At 38.4% G+C, this 23765-nt stretch overlaps 1 protein-coding gene across 16 annotated transcripts in view; it reads right to left on the bottom strand.

Moving 5' to 3' along the window:
* Window positions 1-23765, bottom strand: part of MAGI1 (membrane associated guanylate kinase, WW and PDZ domain containing 1) — a 542794-nt gene that overhangs the window by 147156 nt on the left and 371873 nt on the right. Inside the window, exon 1 of one of the 16 annotated variants that reach the window (XM_016150214.2) lies at window positions 14360-22400. The exons of the other annotated variants lie outside the window; for them this stretch is intronic. The gene's annotated coding sequence lies outside the window, so the exon portion shown is untranslated. Of the gene's footprint in view, window positions 1-14359; window positions 22401-23765 lie in introns of those variants that run through there. 16 annotated transcript variants of the gene reach the window in all.

Below are 23765 nucleotides of genomic sequence, written 5' to 3'. Positions count from 1 at the left end.
TACAGTATTTGTGAATGTATTTCCTCTCGCTTATGATTTTCTTAATAATGTTTTCTTAGCTCTAGCTTACTTTATTGTAAAAATACAAAATATATATAACATACAAAATATGTATTATTTGACTGTTCATGTTATCGGTAAAGTTTTAAGTCAACAGTAGGACATTAGTAGTTAAGTTTTTGGAGAATCGAAAGTTACACAGGGATTTTAGACGGCACGGGGAGGGGTGAGGGGGAGGTTGGCACGCCTAAAACCCATATTGTTTAAGGGTTGACTCGACATAACTAGAATTAATAGGTAGTTACACTAAACACACACATGCACACAGCCAGTAACTTCTGCAGTAAGCCTTCGCTACACTTGTTTGGTGAAGGCCTTTCCTGTTCCTTTCCCCATCATTAGTTGATTTTGACTTTCTCCCACCTTTACATTTATAGACTCTAAAGTGAATTTATGTCCTCTCCATACCCCACCTACATATATTACCCATGTATCCAGGAAAGTCCTAGCTTATATTAGGTGTTCAGTAAATGTTTGCTGAATAAATGAATGATAAAGTAATATCTTGCATGTAGTAAAAATAAAGTGAGCACATGATGGAATATCAACCCTGTAATTATCCAAGGTTAAAATAAAAGGCATCCATTAGTGTTCAGAGTGCTACCCTGAATGTCACTGAATGCTTATCATCAGTGTCTTCCAAGTTGTTAAATTAGGCAAGTGCTAAGACTAACCTTGATTTCTCTCTTTATCACAAAACTCCTCCAAATGGCATAGCAGAGTGGTTAAAAATATTGGTTTGGAGACAGACAGCACAGCGTTGGAATTTCAACTGGTCATGTTACTATTTGCAGTTCCCATAAGCTTCAATTTGCCTGTCTAATAAGGAAAATAATCTCCATGCCTTCGAGTTGTTGTGGGAATCAAGTGACATAATCCATGTGAAGTACTTAACAAAGTATATAGGTAGTGCAATCAAAGGTACCTCTAAACATTAATTATAGAGGTCCCAAGCATGAATTAAATTTCTCTTGGGGTACGCCAAAATCTCTGGGGAAACCATTGCCAGTTGCTCCAATCTAGACCCATGGTTCTACATCTGTAAGTTGATGAATCTCAAATTGATACCTCAAATTTAGAGCTAGAGTTGCTGTCTGAGCTGCAGACTTGCCTACTGTCCAACTGCCTAAATGAAATCTCCATTTTAGATCTCTAAGAGACATCTTAGAATTAATACAGTGTATGACAAAGATACTGTTTATGGAAGTATACACAGGAACTCTCTGTATTATGTTTGCAAATTTATGTATTAACTACTTAAAAATTAAAAGTTATTAATAATACTACTAAAATTAACATGGCCCAGACTGAACTACTATAGATTTGCTCTCCAGCCCCAATTTCCCCATCCATCTCAGTAAATGAACCATAGTGCACTCAAGTGAAGCACTTAGGCATCATCCTCAAGGCCTACAGAGATAGCAGCATTAAGAACACATGTCCTAGAGTCAGACTGCTGGGTTTGAATCATAGCTCCTCCAGTTTCCAGCCAAGTGAACTTGAGCAAGTTACCTGGCCTTCCCATACTTAGTCTCCTCATCCGTAAAATAAGAATAAATAGGACCTATGGCATGGAGTTACTATGAAAATTAGTAAATTGATATAGTAGAGCGATTCCAATGGTGCACAGTGCATTACAAGTTGTTAGTAATTAGCTGTTATTTTTCTTTGCCTTACACTCATACTTAGCATGCATTCTAAACCTGAGCTCTTTTAGTTCTTTCAACTGCCAACAGCATAGTATAATCCACCACCGTCATCAATTCCCATAAATCTGTATATCCTCGAATCATGTGTCTCTGTCCCTACTCTCTAGCCCTTCTACAGTTCATGTTCCAAAATGGTCAGAGCAAACTTTCTAAAACCTGAATCAAATCATCTTCTACACCACCACTTTCCATTCAATGCTCCCTTAGTTTTGCACTGAGAACAATTATTTTTTATAAAATCTTAACAGCCTAAAAAGTTCTATATGCTCTTACTACTACTTTCCTCTCTGACCTCATCTGTCTCCACTCTCTTTTCACTAATCTCTAACCACAATGCTTTTGAACATGGCAAAGATTTTGCACTTGCAGTTTGTGGCAGGGATTGCTACTTGACCTCCAACATCCCCTCTCCCATTCTTAGTTAAAGAACTCCCAATTTCTTCTGGCCACATGGTGTCCTAGAGCAGAGACTACATTTTCAGCCTGCTTTGCAGCTAGATACAGATTGGGGACTACATTCTAGCCAATGGAATCGAAGCAGAAATATTACATGTGACTTTCAGGAAAAGACCTGAAATCAGGAAAGCACATCTCCCTTTAGAGTTTCTTTGGTGGGGTACGCTGCAGTGCAAATATGGCAGCTCACGGTTGGATAGCCATTTTAGAGCATGAGGTTGGAAAAATGCAAAGCAACAAGATAGAAGGAGCCAAAAGCTATAAAAGGCAAAATAAGAACACAGAAGCAACCTGAGTCCAGGTGATCATCAAACTGCATTATCAGCTCCAGATTACTTATCCCCATATTGCTAATGTGAGGGAGAAAAAGACAATGCTTTCCTATCCTGTTTAAGCCACTTTAATGAGTTCTCTCTCCATTTCTTTGCAGAACAATTTACCCTGCAGATTCCTGCATGGCTGTCCCTTTCTCATCTCAAATGGCACTACCTTAGGGAGATTTCCCTAACCATCCTGGTTCAGCAGGACCCTTTCCTCTCTCCCAGTATCTCCACCACATGTTCTACGCTTTCTTCTTTGTAGCACTTGGTAGCACAGGGAATTACTTAGCTTCTTCTTTAATGTATGCCTCCATTCACCAAAGGTAAGCTTTTTGGAGGACCTCTGAACCCCCCAGCATTTAGAATAGCTCCTGGCTCACAAAAGGAATGAAATATTTCTCTTTTGACTGACTAATTCATGGTATGTGTGGATGGCCTGGTTTTGTGTTTCTTTCAAATATTGGATGACTTTCTTATCTCAAATTAGTGGATTTAATTCAGTCGAACACGTATTGAGCATTGACTGGGTGGAAACACTGGAGGAACAAAGATAACTGAGGCACAGTCACTATCCATAGGGGCATCGCAGTGTGATAATAATGTATTCCACATTTCTTAGCATACCATTAAATATTCAAGGAGTAAAATAGTAAGTTGATGGTAACTTTTGCTTTGTGTATACTTAAAAGGAGCTTAGACTTTATGCATTATTTTCATTTTTGGATCTAGTTTTGAAACACACTGCAATCATTACTTCAGTGTTTTGACTATCACAGAGTATGGACATCTTCCAAAATACAGTTTCAAAATGTCACTAAACACCCGATTATGAGAAATTCTATCACTGTAACATCTTCCCTTCAAAATCACCTTCTGGAATTCAATGACTGACTATGCCTGAAGAATGGTAACAAGTAGGATTTTACCAAGTCCTTTTAATTTGACCAAATATTCCCACAAGAGGCAACTCCTAATAGATCTTCTCCATCAAAATATTTTCTGTGCACTTGAATAAGGAATTATCCATGTGGTTAAGATGGTTTCGTGGTCTGATTGTGCTTAAGATAGAAGCCTTGAAAATTAAACCTGTGAAGTCTTGAGAAACCACCCCACATACTACATTCATCCAATCCCAAATCCCTCACTACCTACCTAAGATCATTTGTGTAAATTTGTGTAAAAAGTATGATCATTAATGGTCCTGTATGCAGATTATGTTATGACATAAAATACAGTATGAAAACACAATTAATATTAGATATTGTAGAGGTAAAAGATACTATTGGTTAAGAGTATGGTGGAATTTAGAAACAAAAAAGACTGGAGTTCAAAACTGGCCCGAACCTTGTGACTTGAGCAAGCAAGTATCTTAATAACTATTCCAAGCCTCAGTTCCACACAAGAGCTGATATGACAAATAAATAAGATCCGAAAATGAGATCACAGTCTCTGGCATAAATGCTCAGTGTATTGTCAGCTAGAACAAAGATAATAATAGCAAGACTGAGCCAGTATTTGAACCCAGGTATGCCTATCTCCAAAACTCAATCTCATTTCACCATTTCTTATTTAGTTTTTTCATTGCTGGTCGCCAATCTAGAGCATCTAGAAGAAGCCCTGAGTTTTAAGGCACTGAGGCTGCAAAACCTCTGGGTAGCCGGGGGAGAGGGGGACGGGGGCGGGTGGTGAGTTTGTTCAACTCCATCACCATGGCAGATAATTTGTAGAGCAGAAAGAACAGAGATTGAATGGAGAAAAAGTGCCAACTCTCCATGTGGGGGACAAGGCACCATATGGCCCTGCAATTAGGGAGGAAGAAGACTGCCAAGGGCAAAAATAACCCTGGCAAAATCCAATACGGCTGGTAGGAGATGTCAGCCCAGGTCAGCTCCTTCTCAGTGTTGTTCTTGTTCCCCAAGAGATTTTAGTGTCATGAATTTGAAAATGACCTAAAAGATGAAAGGAAGTTTGATGATAGTGACTATTTCTAAGGCCAGGTCATTAAAACAATTTCCTCCTTTCCCAAAAACCTGGTGCATGAACAACTCTTCAAAGGGGAGATCTGTTTCAAGAAGATCATTGTTAACTCTGAGGAAGTTTAACAACCTCACTCTCCTCTCTTGCAAAAGAACTAGATAAGATGAGACAGGTGAACTAGATAAGATGACTTGTCTCTGACATAAGCTTCTGAGTGCAGTCAATATGGCAATAGGGAGAGGAGGAAGGAAGCTAGTGTTTAATACCAGAAGTCCCTATGAGGGGAGTTTATGGACAAAGGTAAAGGGCAGGAAATATTGAAATGGCATCCAGAAAGGTGTGTTAAGACCTCAACTGTATTTCTCTCAGTACGCAGGTTTGTTTCACACTGGGAAAACAATGAACATGGTAATCTTTTAAATCCAGAAAGTAACCCAAGTGTTCAGTTTCTTTCTTTTTTAATGGAATAAAACTATCAAGGACATTCAAATACCATCATTCTTTCAGCTGAAAGCTATTTTATGCATTTGACTAAGAAGAATGATTCAAAATAAATAGCTGAATCTTGAATTTGGCAAAGTGAAAATTAATATTTCTTAAAATAGAAATCAGTTAAGTAATCTCTGTCTTAATTATGACACCTCGATATTTTTTTCTTGACAGCTTATAGTCAAAATCACCATTGATTACTGCTTCTTTGGTTAAATAGCAGCTGAGGAAGCTGGCTTGGATTCAAGGACCATGTTGAATTAAAAAAAAATACACACACACACACACATACACACACATAAACAAGCACTAGAATGACATCCCACTTTGTGAGATGCTCACACCATGAGGGGCACATAGACACCAAAAACAAATGAAACAGGCAGATTCATGCCTTAACTCCTCACTCTGAGGTCTTTACCCATTATTTTGAAAGGCAGCTGGCAAAGACTGTATTATTTATGTTTTTCCTTGTAGATTGTGGATTTTGCATTTCATATGTACTCACATTTTACTCTTTATTATTATTTTTATTCTAAGCTTATCTCAGTGACTAAGCTGTAAGTTCTGTGAATGCAGGATTCATCTTTTTATAATAATTCCTAGTACACTGTAATTTCCTAGCTTCAAGCTCTTCCCACATACTAGGTTCTCAGAAAAGGGTATAATGGGATAATCTAAATGGATAAAAAAGTGATCTGCTAATGAAATATGAGGTAAAAAAAAAAGCTTTGAAAATATTGCTACAGCTTACCCTTCCTAAAGATTTATACAAATAGGATGATGAGGCTCTTGCAATAGTTATGAAAATAAAACAAAGCAAAAAGATGCCAGGATATTTTCAAAAAAGCCAATCCTTTTATTTGTGAAGGTGAATTTATAGTATTGGAAATGTACTGTTTTGGTCTAACTAGTCTCCATTCCCCATTTTAATGCAACCCGATCCCAGCTCCAGAGATTGGCATGTGAGCCGGACCTAGCTAATCCGCACTGCCTCTTCTCCAGCCGGGGTGTTCATGGTGGTCATATGATCCAAGTGAATCCAAAGGGACTCAATCACAGGACTACAAAGAAAAAGAACCTCATCTTCGTGGAGGGTGCTAAGCTACAAAAATGAGAGTCTAAAGCTGCCAGGAAAAATCCCACTACCAGAGATATGAATAAAACCAACACAGGAGAGGGCAGAGCTGAGATGTAGGGCAGATTCATGACAACGACCTGTGGGTACCTGGATCCAACCATGCCTGAGGGCAGTTATATACCTTTGGGTTTTTCATTACATAAGCCAATAATTCTCTTTTCTGTTTCAGTCTATTTGAGTTCAGATTCTGTCTGTGGTAAGGCCAAGGGCTCTAAGTGAAAAATTGGTGTTACTAAGGATTAGCATAGGCTTGTGACACTCAGATCCTTCACAGTAAACCCTGCCCTACTTCCTCTAACCTCATCTGCCATCATCTATCATTCATTCCATGCACTTAAAAACTAGATATGTTCCACTATATATTGCCCATGAAGAGACTATGCACATTTAGGCCAACATGCCTTAGCTCATTATATTACCTTTCCCTATGAGATCCTTCCCCCTTTCTCTGCCTGGCAAACTTCTATTGATACAACAAAGTCCACTTTTCTAAAGTAGCCTTTCCCAGTACTCAAAGCAGAAACAACCATTCTTTTCGCCATGCTCACTTAACATTTCTCCCATGATTTATGGCATCTTATGGCTTTTGCCACATTAGATTATTGTTATTTGTTCATCTGTCTCTCTCGCTGCTCAACAGTCCATACTCAAAAAGTATATAACATTAAGTTTTGTTTCCTCATAATTTAATGTTCAATTAGAAATTGTGGGAAGGAAAACGGAATGAAACAGGGGGCAGAGAACAAAGCTGTTCTCTGAACAAGAGTGTCTAGGACCTGAATATACCTTGGAATCCAAGCAAAAATCAGATCAGTATTAGATTCAATTATTTCCAAAATAACCTTTCCATCTTTTGACTTAAACTAGATTTATTAAGTGACTACAAAGGAAATAATTACTGTTAAACTAATAGTCAAATTAGGTTTCCATGTTCTCCCCAAAACCTTTGAAAAGTATACACTTCAAAGAGATAGAGAATGAAGTTACTGATCTTTTCAATGTAATCACAATTGTTTCTCTCTCCCTCGGCCAATTTCCCTAACCTACAGGTTGGAGCATAAAGATGAAACCAGAGGGTGGAATTAAAGGAATCAGGAAAGCAGTGGTCTGAAGACTTCCAGATTCTAATATAATCAATAAAATGCCTCAGCTAAGAATAATGCTTTACCTGGGATAGATTCAATGGGAAATTCTTTGACCAGACTAAAAGATATACACCAAAGTGATGAAACACCAATCTCTCTTATCCAAAACTATCTATTTAATGCTAAGTATTTTCTGAAAGAAATACCCATATCCAGAAACCCTCTACAGGTAGCTTCATACCAAGTTAAGCTGGGTTTAACTGTAATATTACCAAAACTCTTTGAAATCTGGAAAATATTAGGACTATCAAAAGAAGCATGTAATTAAGCTGAAAAATTAATTACAGTTTTAGTGTACTTCTCTTCAACTAATAAGATAAAGGGATGCTGTGCTCTGATCTAACTCTCAGAGAGCAAGATTCATGTCAGAATCAGATGGATGTGAAGGGCAGCATTTAGACCCAAAGTAGCCGCTTTCTTTCCATTTAATCCTCAATATTTTTCTTTTATGAAACAAGACACACATACCAACTACCGTCAAAGAGAAAACTCTCCTCCCCACAATGCTGCCAAGGGGCCGTCTGAAATGGATATTTGAAATCTCTGGGGAACAAGCACAATAACAACAAAAAATGCCTATGTCCTTTTACCCTGTATCTGTATTTGTGATCCTGGGCCAAAGCATATGTGCTCAATAACAAGAGTGTAAGGAAACATATGTTAAATAACTCACTACAGCCCAACTCGGATCAAAAGCAGAGCAAGCCTTTCCATGCTATTCCTAGACACAAAGGGAGCAGGCTTCCTTTGCACTTAGCAGACTTTGTACAGCTAGTTAGCATATGAAGAGGCCCTATGTCTGTATCCACTTTTCAGAAACAAAAGCAGTCTGTCATCAATATTAATATGGCTTACATACCAACGGTTTCTAATTAACCTATCACCAGTAGTTTTGACCACAAGTGCTTTTTCCTTCTTAGCCTCAGGAACCTAGGGAAGGACTACCTCTAGACTTCTTAGTCATGGCCAATGATGCCTTTTAAGGGGCTTTATAAAAAAAGTATGGATTTGAATATCAACTTAGGAGCTTTGTGAACTTAGGCTAGTAATTTAACTTCTCTCACTCCCTATACACTTATTTCCATAGAAGAGGCAAAAAGCTACCTCACAAGAGCACCGGGAACATGAGATTAAATAATATGCGGAAAGTGCTTGTCACTGAGATGGGCTCAGAGGAAAAGTAACCAACCACATATTGACAACTAGGCGATAGATGTTCACTAATATCTAAGCTATGATGAATATTCTGGATCAACAAACATAACCAACAGTAGAGAGACTTCTTAATTTTTATTTGCCACTCTATTCAAAATAACCATCGACCCCTTGATTCTCTATCTCCTCACCCCACTTTATTATTTTAGCATGTATCATTCCCTGGCACTTTACATTATGTGGAGTTTATTCTCTGTATGCACGCTCTATAATGTAAACTTGGTTAAGCTCACTGCTCTATCCCCAGTGCCCTTACTAATGCCTAGCAAAAAGGAGGTCCTCAATAAGTATTTTCAGGATGTTAGAGAAATATAAGTCCAAAAATGTAGGGGGTTATAAACTTTTATATTTGGTTTTGGAAGGGAGCTGTATTTTCTTAAAAGGATTTTAAATATTGTAGGTTGCTCATCATCTGTAACAAGATTATCATCTATTTAGGCAACAAATATTTACTAGGGAGCATATTCTACAAAGCTGCCAGCTAGGTCCTGAGGAGGAGGTAATGATTAATCAGATTCTGGCATTAAAAAGGTACTAGAAGAATATAGTTCATACACACTGGGGCGCATCAATGCACAATAATTCCCCCTTCGTTGGGAACTGCCCCTCTCCCTTCTTCCGCATGGTGATAGCAAATACAGCCATGTTGGTAAAATGTAAAGACCAGTCTGCCGTGAGAGGAAAGGAAGGAGCAGATGTGCAGAGCAGCAGCGAGACTGAGAACTCCAGGACTCCCTATGGTGTCATAAGCTCTGACTCCCAACTGTTACCAAACCTCTAGATGATATAAGTACCAACATTTAAAAAAAATAATTAGGAAATACATATGAAGAATATGTATTAAAGTAGTTACTTTTCTAAGGAAATCTATCCTGAAGCAATAAACAGAAATCTAAATATACCTTAAAATTATAAGATGTTTATCATGGTAGTTAAAAAAAAACTGATCATTTTATATAGAATAATTTAAGTGTGCGTATGTGTATGTATACATATATGTAGTATATGTTTTGTGCATGTACATATGGAGAGAGGAATGTAGAAGTAGATGTCAATATAGATCAAAGGAAATACAGCTGAATTTTTGTAATGATTATTCTTAGACTATGAAAATAAAATAATTTTTATTTTATTGTTGGAATCTTTTTGTACTTTTCTGATTCTCTATAATGCATAATTATTATTTTACAGATGAAATTCTGTATGTCACTGTAAAATATTACTCAAAGGTATCCAATAAGTTCTTCTGTTTTTAAACAACTGAATAGCAACTGCTTCAAAGACCACCAGGAACAAATTGGTCACTGAACAAGTTGGCTTATTACTCATTGCAACAGAAAGAATACACACTATGAAGAATGGATGGGTGGCTCAGTAAGAGGGTATTGCAAAGGGCTTTTATAGGAGTTGGGCATGTGTCACATGACTTCAGGCAATCTGAAGGGAGGGTTCAAAGAAGCAGGGCTTCATTCTGGACTGCATGCTGTTAAGAAGTGGAGGTAATTCTATGTTTCAGTATCCTAATAAATCTCACCTAGAATGCAGGAGGAATAAAGCAGTGCTACCATTATAACTGAAAAAATAAAGAAGCAGAAGTCAATCATAAGAAGGTCATTTTTGTGTTCTAGACAATTTTTATGGTTTTTGTTTGTGTTAGGACATGATTACGAGTGGTCTTGTCCTGATCCATCACCAAAGCCTAACTGATAGTAATAGGATAGTTCCAGAATATTAAGGAATATACGTGTTGTTAGAAATAGTGATGAAAAAGCAGTGTGATCAGTGTTATCTCTAATAACAAACATAACACAAACTTGATAAGGTTATTTTATGGATTAAATTATAAATGTGAGCATAAACTTCCAAAAAGTGTTAATATGTTGCTAACATCTTCACTATTATTTTCATCTATATCAATCACTTCTAGGATATAATGATCAATATCATTTTTTCAGTTTACCAAGATGGTCCAAGATAATGGAAATTAAGACCCACATCTTAGAAATGGACACATACTAAAAATTCAGATAACAAAATATATATTTCTTCCAAATTCTAATGTCACTCTTTAAAAATCTATAAGAAAAAAAAATACGGTAACTTGAAAGAAACTTAAAAATTCAAGAAAAAAGTTGGTAAGGGTGAAGTGGCATAATATGGGCAACTAACTTGCAATGGTTCAGCCCAAACAAATCAAAACAATGAAAGAAAGCAAATACCAAAAAACCATTAACATTCGGGATCTATATGATATTAAAAAGATAATATTTTTTAAGTGTATAGACACAGAACTCTTGATATTTTCTCTATTCTCATGGGCCCTCTTGAACTTTGAAGACCACTTCCCTAAATGGACCTATACAGAGGTTAGAATTCTAGAAGTGTGTGCAAGATGCTTCTCAAAGACTAGGAAGTACTCATCTTGAAGCAAACATTGCTTAGTTTGAGGCTTGCCCTTATTGCTATGAAATTCTAAATTCTTATGTGACTTAAACTCTGTATAAGGCATGGGAGGCCTCTGTATACTGCTCCAAAAAACAACAGTAGAGTGTGCCTCATGAGCAATCTCACAGGCAGGACAAGGCACCATTTCTTATACAGGAATCCCATCTAGTAGACACTCTCCTGTCCCAAATCCATGCTTATCCTCCTATAGAAGGGTGGCCGTTACTTTAACAAGGCAAAGAAATTAAACAGCTTATAGTAAAGGAGTAAGAAGAAGGGTGAGTTATATAGAATAAAAATTAAGAGCAAATTCAGAGAAATCAACTCCTCTGAAATGTTTTGTTTTTAATTAGTACGTGCACATAGTGGGCTATGTTACAAAAAAAACAACCAAGCAACAACAAACACTCTCCCCGCCCCCAACCCTCCAGTCCTTTCCTAGAGACAATCATTGTTTTCTATACACATGCAAACAAACACATAAGTTGTCATTTAAAAATGTAGACACTGTTCAATACCTTGCTTTGTCTCACTGAACAATATTCACTCACTAATTCAATTATTTATTGAGCAACTATGAAGTAGCAAGCACTGTTCTAGGAGGTACTAAATAAGTGATCAAAATGGACAAAATTCTTGACCTCATGAAGTTGATATTGCAGTTATCTATTCCATATCATCAGATAAACAACACCTCATTTTTTCAATGGGAGTATATTCGCCTCAATGTAAGTATATGCTACAATTTCTTTAACCAGTTCCTATTGATGGGTATCTAGTTTGTTTTCCAGTCAATACATTTTTTTTTAAATAAGCACTGACCTTACAGCATCCTCTTCTTTTATAAACAAATATCTTAGCCAAATTCCAAACAGCTATTTAAAACACCTTAATCTATGTTAACATTGTATTTTGAAACTATTTCATTCAATGACTTCTTTTCACTTACCAGTATCTACAAAACCATATCTGAGAAGATGCTCATTCTAGAATTGTTTAAGTTAAGATTCCAATTGATTATTTCTAAAAGCTTAGCAGAATGTGTTTTAGATTTTAAGAGCCTATGAAGAAAATAAATTCCAGTCAATACATTTTTTTTCCCTTGTAACTGTTAGGTGTGGTGCTAATTCTTCCAGCTGGTTTTCAGGCAGTTTTCAAATTAACCTTGAAGTTTCTCTACCCTGTAAAAGAGTAATTGCTTTGCCAAGAGAAACAAAACTCTTGCTGAACAAGTCAGAATTCACTAAGTTCTTATCATTTCAAATGTACAGGTTCTAGTTTGTGTGTGTGGATGCACACACACGCACACACATGCACACAGGCACACATGCAAGAACATGAGTGTGCATACAAACTCTTTAAGCTAAGAGTTGTAGAGAGTCCATGATGCACTGTAGCCCAAGGAGTAATGCTGAACCATACTAATCCAGGTATTACAACACAAAAACAAACACAATACAGTAGTCTATACTGACTTATAAAACAAACGAACCCCAAAAACCCCAATAGTAATATCTTTTGAGCACTACGTGTGCCAGGCTCTGTGCTGTTTTAAGTACATCTTCTAATTTAGTGGCAGAACAACCCACATTTACAGATGTGAAAAGAGAGGTTTAGGTATTTTGCTATGTTCATTTAGCCCCTATGTGATAGAATTGGACATAAGTGCAACACAAAGCCTCTGCTTTAAAATCTATAACTGGTAATGGTACTGTGCTCTTTCAACTACCAAATACATCTAATAATAACTGTTTATAAATCACACACTAGGAATTTTATATTCATTATTGTATAATATACTATGGAGGATTTATATAGGATAACTCACAAATTTTGTAAATATGGCATCCAAGATTCAACCTAAATCTATCTGACTCCACAGTTAGGGGCATGAGCTCAGGAGTGATGCTGCTTAGGTTCAAATCCCAGCACAATCATATAGTTGCTGTGGATGCTGCACAATTAATATCTCTATGCTTCTGTTTATCTGTTAACTAAGGATTCTTGATTACTGTATGTATCGAAGAGCATAACATGTATAAAGAGCTGAGAACAGTGTCTGACCCACGCTTGGACACTCCATATAACTCACTGCTATGGTTATACTGCCCATATTCATTCTTAATAGAGCTACAATCATACATGTTTTACCCACATACAAACCACCATTGGACCACTTTAGGGCAAAGTCTGTGGTTGGGACACACCACATGTTGTAGAAAAGACCAGCTATGAAGTTTCATTATCAGGTGAGAATCAAGGACGAAACTCAACCAAGGAGTAAGGAGAGCAACTGAGGAACTCCCAAATACCTATCGAAGAGCTCCAAGCAAATGTCTCTTATAACCCCCAAACCCAGACTAGAATCTACACAGCCCACTGATGTGTTCAGCTTTGGTCTGGAGTAAGAAACTGCTCAATGCAGCCAGTTGCAGTCATCAAGAGTTGCACCTCCTTTGAGTGGCCCCGGAAGCCATGGAAACTAGAGCCAAGGGTTATTTGGAGCATCCCAGGTGAAATGGGGACCTCAGAGCAACCTTTTTCTCAAAGAGGAAGAATCCCAATAGCAGAGGAGAGGTGGAAGCTGACCAACAGCAAGCCAAGGAAGTCTGGGGTGCCCCACCATACTTCTTTCTGTGTTGGGTACCTCCAGAGTCTCGGGTGGGGAAGAAAAGGGGCTCTACAATGGGGCCCTGCACAAAAGGGCCTCCTCCTTTTTGGACTGTCTCCATTTTCTCCAGCTGAGCTCAGTTTTATGCAAACAACACTCTTAAAGAAGCTCAAAATACTGGCTACTGGGGGTGGGGAAGAGAGGAGCAAGCCAACAATTCATTAAGTGGCAGCGGGCCAGTGAAGTAGGGACGGCGGGAACGGGAGGCAGCGAGGGGGAAGGTACCCTGGCTTTTAACCCACTGGAAGCAAAGGAAAGCATCCTCTCACGGACCCCACCCTAAGCAGCACAAGCCTGGAGGAGACTGGCCGCTCCAGTCTCCTTCCACCTGACCCCACGCCGCAGCCAAGGCTGTCGCTGCGTGCCGGCCTTGCCGCTCAGCGCTGCGGGCGGAGATGCCTAGAAAACATGGCTGGCTGGAGCATCCGCGATGCGCGCGCGACACGCGGGAGCGTTTCGGGGAGGGATGCAACCAGCTGCTGCAGGCGGGGAGAGGTCGGAGGTGAGGAACTTGAACGTCTGGGCTGGAGGCGAGAGCAGCACATCCCAGCTGCTCCCGGCGTGGCTCCTTCCTTCCTTCCTTCCTTCTCTTTCCTCTTCATTTCTGTCCCCTCTTCCCCTCTTTCTCATTCCTGCCCAGCCTCTTTCCTGCCTCCCTGACCCACGCCCCTCCCCTCCTCTTGCTGTCACTTCCAAGTCCAAGGACAAAACCCACCCGCACACGCCGTTACCTGCGAACCCCTGAGCGGCCGCGAGGTCCGCCTCGGTCACTGCCGGAGCCCAGGCGCTCACTCAGCCGCCGCCCGCCTCATCCCCGCGAGTCTGAACGGCCCCGGCGGCAGCTGCTCCTTTTATGAGGCCCGCAACCGAGGCACTGCCCGCGCGTCCCTAGCCAGCTCGCTCTGGCGGCAGCAGCGTCAATGCGTGCTATTCACACTCGGGGGCCAGTGCCGGGTCCCCCGGGAGTGCGCGGCCTCCCACCCACCCCCATCCACACGGTCTGGATGGGGATGGAGGGATAAACATGGTTTTCAGGGCACCTAGCAGCGGAGAGGGGTCACGTGGTCTCAGTCCAGGGTAGCCAGGAAATGTGGGCCCACTTAAAGTTGTTACACCCTTGGAAATAAATGTTGAGAGGTGTGGGTCAAACAGGACAATTCTATTTACCTTAAAATATAGCAGGAATAAAGCTGAACCTTGCATCATCATCTTATAATAATTATTAAGTGGCACCTGCCATTTTATTAAGTACTTATTATAAGCCAAAAATATTCTCTCTTGGTGCAGACCACTTTGAAAGCACTGTGCTGGTATTCCAGTCTACCACTTCCACTCTGGTTAATACAAATACAATCATATCTTCACTCTTCTGGAAACTTATATTGGCTTCAATTCATGAAACACAAGCTAACCATCTTAGCTTAACATTCAAGATCCCTTAAAAATCTATCTTGGTGCTGCTCGCCAGCCCCCAAACAAATGCATCTCTGCCTCATGCAACCCTAGAAAGGGGTAACTATCTTCCCTCTGAACAATGAGAAAGATGGGTTGAGAGAGATTAAATAATGGGCAAAGGTTACTCAGCTAAGTTCTTGGAACAATGTTCTAGTCAGTCCATAGTCAAAGTCCTGGATCTTAGTCTCCTCATGCTACTGCTCTTTGTAAACGTGAAGCCCAAGAGAGCATGCTTTTTGAATTTTGGAAGATATTTCACCTCTTCTTTGGCAAAGAACCCCCTTCCACCACCCCAGATGGACTCCCTGGGCCAAGAAAAAAAATTTTCAGAGAACCCCTTTGAATCTGTCACCACAGGCCAGCTCATCCTTCTGATTTGTACAGAATTCAATTGTAATTTCAGGTGGACCATGGCAATGAATGGGCATTCGTGGGAAATAATCGATTTGACTATGTTGGGATTGGCCCCAGGCATGCTCACATCACTGCCTAGGACAACAAATCATCTACCAAGGTGGAAGCTTAGAAGCAATTATTTGATATACTTTATATAATGTTAAAATGATTTTTCCATGTGAATTATAGAATTAGAGGACAATAAAATCCACAATATAAGTCTGAAGCAGGCCTTCCCTCCAGGGTGTGGAAATGCATTAGCAAATGAGCAAGTCATATCGCTTTCGATAGTGTCTTCTTTTTTTTTTCTTAAGCAGCCACAGGGGAAGGATTTGACATGAGGGGTTCCCCAAAGCCAAGCTAGTACAATTTCCGTAAGTGGAGCTCAACAGAGGACTAGATAAGCCTAATTCTGATAAGATGCAAAAAAAGAATATCTAAGTTAGTAACTCCAAAGGAGGGGGCAGGGCTGAGATACTCCCATTGAAGTGAAAGTGATTTTTCAATTCTGAATAATTATGTTAGGGCATTCAGTGTTTGGAATGAAGTGTCTGTAGTACATGTACAGGGTATTCTTGCTAAGAGGGTTCTCACAGGCTGAGTGTTGGGTGGCAGGAAGTTTGTTACAGAAGCTCTGAAGCACCTACCTCTTCATGAAGAGGACTGGAATACAGCCTGCCTAGGTAACAAAGGGTGGGGAGGTGGTGTGTATGTGAGTGTGAGTGTCTATTTCCCATTACTACTACTAACTATGCCAAGCCCTATAAACTTCAAGGGGGTAGGGAAAGAAGAATTAAAAGCAAAGCGAAACAAAAAAGTCACTTTACAAGATTCTAAAAAATGGCATTTAGAGGAAGAAATATTTGAACCCACATCCTAAAGAAGCTTGCGTCTAACACAGGGGTGTAACAGTAGCTTATCCTTTGAAGCAGCCGCAAAATTCCTAACAACGCTCGGATTCTGAGCTACACAATTTTTGTTTCATTTACACTTGCAGATTTTCTTAGAAGCCCTCTCAGTGCTGTTTCTGGTAAATGCCATTAGCAACAAGAAAATTCTATTCGATGTTAGGACCATGATGTTAGGGCTTGGTGGTGATGTCACCAACCTTTTGTCTACCTCTACTGATATAGAGAGGGCCCATATTGAAATGGGCTTCTTTGGAGCCACTCTAGCCACTCAAGCCTTTCCTGGTCTCTAAAATGGGAAGGCCTTATGAAAACTGAAATTTGCATTTGTCTGTCGGGGGTAGTTTAGCAAATTTAACTTAATTCTGTAGTCAATCCTGACCCTTCAACCTAGCTCAAGCAGATGTATGTGTTATGCCTCGGTAAAGATTATAAAATGAATTCTAAGTTTTGTGTACTATTCTGACTAATTTATAGTTCTTATTCACAGATGGTAAATGTAAAATTTCTTAGGGAGGGGAAATTTAAAAATTTCTTGTATATCCTCATACAACTTGGGGTTTTTGCTCATCCTTTCTGATGCAATGAAACATCTCATGTATGTTTAGTCCCCACCCCAAACATACATAGCTGTCCTTAACATTCAACTGGAGAAGGGAAGGGAAGGGAAAGAAAGAGAAGGGAAGGGAAAATGCTTTATATTTCACTCAATTGTATTATCACCATTCTATCTCAAATAATAACATTGTGGGTTTTTTCTGAGCTCCTAAAAATGGATGGAAAAAGTAAGTCCGATTTACTCTATCAGCTATACATGATATAACAATATTAAGTCATACATTTGGAGTTTGAGTAACTAGGTGTGGCTTGTAGATTAAACCCAACTGGCCACCCCAGAACTTACTTTCTCTGTGGTAGGTATGAGTCTTGTCCTACATTTTGGTGTTTGGTGCTTATTTTTTTAGTGCAAACATCATGGTCCTAACATCGAATAGAATTATTTCAGTTTGGCTTTAATTTTTTTCTTAAAATATAATATCCTTTCCCTTTTATTCCTTCAACTCAAATGAATACTGGACACTGGACATGCAAGAGGGGACAGATAAAAGGCCCTGCCCTCATGCAGTTGTATACCTGTACCTAACTAGAATCCTAACATCGGTATTCGAATGTATACAGAGGTGACCCACAATTACTAACCCTAATCATAGGGTAATATAACAAGAAATTCCAATGAATAACTAAGCCTATGAAAGTTTTCTTTGGTTTTAGGATATACTATGTGTTTTTTCTACTGACTTTCGAAACAGTCTTTAATATGAATAAGGCTACAAACTGACAGTGATGATCAGTCTTTGGACCTTGGTCTTGGAGTCGAGGTGGACATCTCCAGTCTAGCCTCAGCTTTCTGACCTTGGACAAATTACTGAATTCTACTAATCCTTGGTTTCATCATTTATATTTTTTAATGAGGATAATAAAAATTCTTCCCTTGAGGTAATGTTATAAAGTTAAATGAGATAATATAGGGAAATTATTTGGCCTGGATCAATGTTTCCCAACCTTTATTTCATTATCAATCCCACTAATAAGCTTTTTAACATTTCTTTTTCCCTCATCAACCCCCACCCCATCTTCCCATGAAATTTTAGTACTATAGATATCCCGCATGACTATTTAGGTATTGTATGCCTATCTGTAGCTATACATAAAAATAGTAAGATTTTTTCACACCTACTGGAAGCACCAACATTTGCCCCCTTAGGGGTAATATCACTCCCCATTGAGAAAGCATGGCCTAGAGTCTGGCACATAGTGCTTGCTAAATCTTAGCAAATACAATAGTTGTAATAGAAAACATAAATAGAAGACCTGATGTCCCTAGACTGGAGAAGGGTTTAAAGTTTGCTAAAAAGATGACAAGAAGCACATCAGCTCTGACACCCAGGAAGCCAAAGCCTGAATCCAACAGCACAGCAGGCAACATCTGGAGGCTGGGAATGAGCCTGAATCAGGAAGACCTGCTGGCTGATGGGAGAAAGTCAAAACCCAAAGCAGCAGGGTAGCTGGACGAAGAGTGATAATAACTCTTAGTCAGCTAAGGCTCCCTGTCACTTGCACATACAAAGAAGAACCAAGATAACACCACAGTGCTCCAGGACAGGCACATTCCATTCTTGCCTGAAAAGTTCTCTTTCCGTTTCTCTGTCCATCCAAGTGCACTATCAGAGCCCCTTCCATCAAGCCCACTAAAAGTCCCACTTCCTCCATGAAGTTTTTTCTAGTACAAAGTCTTTGCCAGCCCTCAGTTATCAGATAACCCTATGCTGATGGACATTTTACAAAATAACTAACTATAGCTGTTCCTCAAAAATGTTGAGATCATGTAAAACAAGGAAAGACTGAGAAAATATCCCAGATTGGAGGAGACATGACAACTAAACACAATGTGGAATTTTAGATTGGATATTGAAACAGAAGAAGGACAATAATGGGAAAAAATGGCGAAATTCTAATAGTCTTTAGTTAACAGTGTTGTGCCAATATTAATTTTGTAGTTTTGATCATTATACCGTGGTTATGTAAGATGTTAATATCAGGGGAAGCTGGGTAAAGGATATCGGAACTCTCCATGCTATTTTTCTAACTTTTCTCCAACTCTAAATTATTTCAAAATGAAGTTAAGAAAAATAAAAAACATGGTGATTTTCTCATTTATTCTTTCAACAAGTATATCCTGAGGGTCTATCCCAAGCAGGTCCTTTGGGAAGCTTGGGAATCAGTAATGAACCAAATAAGACAATAATATCTAACATTATGGATATTGTTACATTCTAGTGATTTTGTCTCTTCTCAGATTAGCTATGGGGTAATACCTATGGGCCTTATTTTGTCTACTGCAATGCCACATTTATGTCTCCACGGCAGGAGTGTAAATTGCTTATAACCAGGGTATGATTATTGTTCTCTGCCACCCCAGGGAATGGATGTATTGCCTGGCATGTAATCCTAAAACAGTGCTTGCTACAGAGTAAATATTTGATGGGTGAGAGACAGTATCATTTTTATGAAATATGAAAGCCCTTGGTACAGAGCCTGGCAGAAAGTATGTGTTCAATTAACATATTTTATGCCTAGAATATAAGAATGATCGGCTGTTGGTCTATTTAGACCCTCAAATGTTAAAATTTTATGACGTGTCATAGTTATTTGACAAATAAGCATGTATGTGTGATTTGTGTGTGTGTATGTAAGAGGGAGTATGTGTAAGAGAATGTTAGTTAACAAATTCACTTTGGAGATAAAGGTAAAGAAGAATAGAGACCTGAACTAATATATCCTAATGGACCTTAAAATTTACTTCGAAAAACAAATTAAGTTGGTATTTAAAAGATTTCAACAACTTGCTTCAAAGAACAAGAATGATAATCAAAAGAGAAAGACAAAGAATTCCCTGTCATACATTACCAGAATTTACTGCCTCACACATAAATTAAAACAAACAAAAAAACTTGTCATATGGTTCTAAAAATGCAGCATGCTTTTATAAATCAGAGTGGAATTACAGTTTCCTGGCAAAGACCTCCCTGTCTCCATACCTGAATAACCTGATACATTTAATCAACATATGCAATGACATCTCTAAATTCAGGATCAGTTCTGTCATGTATTTCATAAACCCAGTCCCCTTCCAGGGTTCACTCTATTCGTGAATATTACCTCCATCCATCCCATTCTATGAGTCAGAACTTGTGTAATCATCCTAGATAACCTCTTAGGTGCATCTCTAAGTTCTGACAAATTTTCTACCTAAATATATTTCACATCCATGCACTACTATCTCTACTGCCAATTTTCTCATCCACCACAATCTTTAGCCAGGACAACTGTAATAGCTTCTAAACTGGCTTCCTTACCTATAATTCATTCTGCTCACAGTAGGCAGAGGTGTTAAAAAAAGGGGGGGGGGGAGGGGGGGAATAAATATGATTACATTATTCATCGGTTTAAGTCTCCAAAGAACAAAATCTTAATTTGACTTAAAAAGACATATGTGGTCTGGTCCCTTCCAACCTCTTCGGCATCATCTCTCAGCACATGATTACCAGCTATTTCTGCTCTACCCCTACCAGCTTTCATTCAAAATATGCTCTGACCACCGAGGAGAGGCTCTCTATCTATCACTACCCACACTCTACCTACTTATCCATTGTATCTCAGCTTGAACAGCACTATCTCAGAAAAGCCTGCAAACAATCCCCCAGACTCAGTGAGCTGGTGACTTCCAAGATAGCACCTTAATAGTGCCCATTTCCTGGTATACAGACTCTTTTGTATTTTATAGCCACAGTGTACCAGAGTTGATCTGTGTGACCAATAGAAGGTAGGAGAAGTGACAGTATATGTCACTTACAAGGTTAGGTTATAAAACACTAACACTTTCATCTTGGTAATGTGCACAGTTTCTATCTCTTTCTTGGGCTATTTGTTTTGGTGGTGGTGGTGATGGGGAAGCCAACTTTCATGCGTGAGTAGCCCAGAAATGAAGCCTCTTGCCATAACCACGTAAGTGATCTTGAAAGAACACTCTTAGGTACAGTCAAGCTGTCAGTATACAGCCACAAAGAGATCTGGCAGGCCATCAACACTCAATGTTTAATCAAAGCTAGTGATAGATTTTATTTTTTCCTTGTACCATTCTCTCTGTTACTTCCCCAAATTTAGGTCTTCTGGTTAAAGAAAGCTCATATTTCACCTGCAAGATGCACAAGGATCTAGCCAGTGCTTACAATGGATTAACCATAGTGGCTATGGTTGCTCAGCCTTGCTTTAATATACATTTTCAACTGGGGTGCTTGTTTGAAAAAAAAGAAAAAAAGCAGATTTAGGACCCCATCAAGATCAATTTAGTCAGAATTTCCAGAAAAGTAGCCTAGAAACGCACATTTTTAGCCAGTAACCCATGAAATGGACTATAATACCAGGTATAAAAGCTCTAAGTGACTTAAAATCACTTCTACTATAATGGGCTATGATCTCACAAATGCACATATTTGCTCTAATGCAAATGACAGAAAATTGAGAACAATGAACCTTCTACAGCAAAAAATTTTAGGAACTTCATTCTCAAGCACTATTATACTACTCTTCTAAATCAGGCTTCTCACAAAGCAACCGAAAGGATAGAATTATACACTCACATTGCATACTAGACGGTTCAAGTCCTTTTCATAATAGGTGGAGGTAAAAAAAAAAAGTCTTACGACAATGAAAATAACAGTACCCTTCTTGGAGTTCGCTTTCCTTAATGAACTTCCAAATAAGGAACCAATTTTAATAGCTCCTTGAGAATATCTTCTTCATGTGACCAGTTGAAGGAAGTTACAAGAAAGTTTTGTTATGTCATTTGTCACTATAAAAACAGTGATCCAAAGCAGAGGACTCAATCATCTTTTTCTTAGCCACTCTTTCTTATCCTATCTGGGTCAGAAGCTGTTTCTGACCCCAACTATCAAACTACTTTTAAACAAACCTACCTAAAAATTGGACATGTCTATGTGATTGGGTGATTCTTCAATATTTTCAGTTTTCAAAATACAAATGATCTATATGAAAATATTCGTTTGCATACTACTTTAATTTTTTTAAATTACTTTCATTTTTTTTCATTTATTCTCTCTTGAAATATCTCTAATAGTCTTCTGGCACTTACTTAGTGTATGCCAGGTGTTACACTATATAATTTCATCCATTATTTATTTTAATCTCCCCAAAACCCTTACCAAGAAGAGGTTCAGAGAGGCTACAAAACTTGTCTTAGTTCACATGGCTCATGGGTGATGAACAAGCATTTAAAACAAATCTGAATAATCCCACAATCCCACTTCTGGGTATATATGCAAAGAATATCAAATCAGTATCTCAGAGAGATGTCTGTACTCATTCTTATGTTCACTGCAGCATTATTCTCAATAGCTAAGATGTGGAAATAACCTAAGTGCATATTCAAGAATGAATGGATAAAGAAAATGTGAAAATATATACATATATAATGTATAAGATGTATGTATATATTATATTATGTAATTATTATATAAATATTATTCGGTCATCAAAAAAACAAGGAAACACTCTCATTTGTGACAAACATGGATAAACCAGAAGACATTATGCTAAGCAAAACAAGCCAGACGCAGAAAGATAAATATTGTATGACCATTTCTATGTGAATCTAAAAAAAAGGAACTCACAGAACCAGAGAGCAGAATGGTGGTTGCTAGGGGTTGCAGGGTGGAGAAAATGGGGAGATGCTGGTCAAGGGTACAAACTTTAAGATATAAAATGAATAAGTCTGGGGATCTAATGTATAGCAAGGTGATGATAGTTAACAATACAGTATTATTACTTGAAATTTGTAAAAGAGTAGATTTTTTTTTAAGTATTCTAACCACATACAAAAAGAGTAATTGTGTGAGGTGATAGCTATGTTAATTAACTTGATTGTGGTAATCATTTCATAATTGTATATTACATCATCACATTATATACCTTAAATATATCATTTTTCTTTGTCAATTATTTCTTAATAAAGCTGGGAAAAATTAAAACAATTCTGACTTCAAAGCTTGTTTTCTTGGCAATACACGAAACTATAAAATAAAAATAGCTAATATTGTCCCATAAAATAAAAATTAATAGCCCCATAAAATAAATAATTAATATTGTCCCACACAGGGGATTCCCTGGCACATATCAGTGCTGATTTTCTATTGCTTCAGAGAAAGTGACACAACACTGCTGTTAAATCCATCACTTAAAACTGTCCATTAGAATGGCGCAACAAAAAATGGAGGCCTATTCTTATTCTATCCTTTAATAAAGAGAAACTACAAATGCTGGACCAAATTCTAAAGACAGGTTTGGATTCTGAAAAAGCCATCCACCTGCAATTAATTTAACAGAGTTAGAGGAAATGTGAGCTGTTTCTTATCCCATTGTGTTACCAGATACGAAAAGATGGACTCTACGATGGAAAAAGCAAAGCCACCAAGTATAAAGCCATAATGCTGAGGTTTTCCCACATGGGAGTGTTTCCTGCTGTAGTGCCCACGAAAGAGCATAAGAGATATGTGGCCCATCTCCAAACATTTGGGAAGTCTGGGATGAATGCTCTTTGGTGATTTAATCCAGGTAGGAACTGCTAAAGTTGCTGATTTGAGCATCATTGAAGGTGATCCATGGAGATAAATCAGTACAAATTCAGTCCACTTTTTGAAAATGTTCATGCCAGTACATACGTCCTTCAGTAATTCTTATCAACGCAACACAACCAGTATGGCAGATATATACAGAAAGATAAAAACAAGCTGTTCAGGGC

This window comes from Rousettus aegyptiacus, unplaced genomic scaffold, assembly GCF_014176215.1.
Source record: "Rousettus aegyptiacus isolate mRouAeg1 unplaced genomic scaffold, mRouAeg1.p scaffold_m13_p_4, whole genome shotgun sequence".
Lineage (NCBI taxonomy): Eukaryota > Metazoa > Chordata > Mammalia > Chiroptera > Pteropodidae > Rousettus > Rousettus aegyptiacus.
This window is presented reverse-complemented; position numbering and strand designations above follow the sequence as displayed.